Source organism: Magnolia sinica, chromosome 6 (genome assembly GCF_029962835.1).
Source record: "Magnolia sinica isolate HGM2019 chromosome 6, MsV1, whole genome shotgun sequence".
Lineage (NCBI taxonomy): Eukaryota > Viridiplantae > Streptophyta > Magnoliopsida > Magnoliales > Magnoliaceae > Magnolia > Magnolia sinica.
Genome location: NC_080578.1, coordinates 26,766,398 through 26,768,815, shown reverse-complemented (window position 1 = coordinate 26,768,815; position 2,418 = coordinate 26,766,398). Strand labels below are relative to the sequence as shown.

Below are 2,418 nucleotides of genomic sequence, written 5' to 3'. Positions count from 1 at the left end.
AGAGGCACTCAACATCACTTGGATTCCATGGCAGACCCAGTTGATAATCCAAATCCAAATCTGCCAGATCCAACTATAAATCAAAATAATCCTCCTCTTGAGGATGAAAATGAAGTTCATAGGAATGCGTTAAACCAACCACGGACTTTACGTGAACATTTACACCCTGAGAGATCAACTTTACCATCTTGCATAGTGTTCCCTGCTCACACAGGGAACATTGATTTTAAACCAGGTGTGATTCAATTAATTCCTAAATTTCATGGCTTAAATTCTGAAAGCCCCTACTTGCACTTCAAGGACTTTGAGGAAGTAATTGCAACATTACAAGCAAACAATGGCAATAGGGATGTACTTAAGCTTAGGTTATTCTCATTTTCTCTAAAGGATCGGGCCAAAGCATGGCTCAACTCTCTAAGACCTAATACCATCACTTCATGGCAAGCCTTAAGTAGAGAGTTTTTGAAAAAGTTCTTTCCCGAGCAGAAAACAAATGCACTAAAACAAGAAATTATGTCATTCTCCCAAAAGAGGAGTGAACTATTTTTTCAAGCTTGGGAGTGCTTCAAAGACATTCTAATACTTGTCCACATCATGGTTATGAACCATGGCACGTGATTGATGCTTTCCGAAAGGGGCTCACCATGAATACCCGTCAGTTCATAGAGATGATGTGTGGTGTAACCTTTCTTGACAAAGATCATAATGAGGCTTGGGATTTTCTAGATATGTTAGCAGAGAATACTCAAACATAGGATGTCTCTGCTAAATCAGATCAAACTAGACCCATTCCTAGAGAGAAAGCGGGAATGTATGTCCTAAGAGAGGAAGACGACCTTAACGCAAAATTCACTGCATTGGCTAGAAAGGTCGAAGCCTTGGAAATTAGGAAGGTTGATATGGTTAAAGCAAACACTTCTTTAGGTAATTTTTGTATCATTTATGGTGGTACAGACCATGACACAAAGGATTGTCCAATAATCTCAGTTGTACAAAATATCACGCATGAGCATGATCAAGCAAATGCTATAAATAATTACCAAAGGTCAGTTATGCAACCATTGGGAAACACGTACAATCCAAATTAGCGTAACCATCCTAATCTTAGTTGAAGGAATGGACCACAAAATAATGTGCCCAATGCACCTCAAATGCCTTCACAAAATAACTTCTTTGGGGCACCTAACAATGCACCATATGTGCCCCCATCAAAGCGATCATCTGTGGAGGATGCATTGACTACATTCATGAACTCTCAAGCTCAAATGAATCAGTCTCTAATCCAATCAAATCAGGAATTAAAGACAGCTGTGGCTAGGATTGAGACTCAACTAAATGCTAGGGAACAAGGCACCCTTCCTTCTCAACCTGTGCCAAACCCTCGAAACGCACATTTCATTGGGGACTCAAATCCATGTGAGCTACATCATAAACAAGCTAAGGCCATCATTACCTCGAGAAGTGGAAAAGAGATCGACAACAAGATAATGCAACCGGTAGAAATACCGAAGGATGAGCCACTGTCTCAAGAAAATGATGAACCGGCTATGATTCAAGAGCCGCAACAGCAAAAGGATAAAGAGACTAAGTCATATGAGCCTCCAGTTCCGTTCCCATCTAGACTTCGGAATCCAATTGTCCCCATGAAATATCAAGAGTTGTTGGATGTGCTCCAAAAGGTTACTGTCAATATTTCTCTACTTGATGCCATTAGACAAATTCCATCATATGCTAAATATCTCAAGGACTTGTGCACTGTAAAGAGAAAATTAAATGTGCACAAAAGGCCTTCCGTACTGAGAAAGTGAGCGCTATCATTCAACAAAGGGTTGTACCTAAATACAAAGACCCGGGAAGTCCCACTATTCCTTGTATTATTGAGAATTTCAAATTGAGTATGCTTTGCTAGATTTAGGTGCAAGTGTCAACTTAGTACCTTATTCGGTTTACAAACAAATGGGGTTAGGTGAGCTTAAACCAACCACGATTACACTCCAACTCGCTGACCGCTCTATTAAGGTACTAAGGGAAATTTTAGAGGATGTGCTAGTCCAAGTGGAGAATTCTGTCCCCGTGGATTTTATTGTACTAGACACTGAACCATGTGTAAATGCTAGCACTCAAGTTCCCATCATTTTAGGCCGCCCATTCCTAGCAACTTTAAATGCAATCATAAATTGCAGGAATGGAATGATGAACTTGTCTTTTGGTAACATGACTCTAGAGCTAAAAATTTTCAATCTATGTAAGCAGCCCATTGATAATAATGAGATCCATGAGTTGAATTTCATGGACTACTTGATAGAAGAAGAGGAATTAGAACCTAGTCTGACTGAGGAATTGATTCAAGTCATTGGAGACTTGAAAAATTCTGATTTAGAAAAAGTGCTTGCTGAAATTTCTGATAATAATGAGAGC

The 2,418-nt window shown here is 39.5% G+C and overlaps 1 non-coding gene across 1 annotated transcript; it reads right to left on the bottom strand.

Moving 5' to 3' along the window:
- Nucleotides 1–495: 495 nt before the first annotated feature.
- LOC131250363 (small nucleolar RNA R71) lies at nucleotides 496–601 on the bottom strand. Its single transcript, XR_009173286.1, has one exon. It is a non-coding gene; the product is annotated as a small nucleolar RNA R71 (small nucleolar RNA).
- Nucleotides 602–2,418: the final 1,817 nt, after the last annotated feature.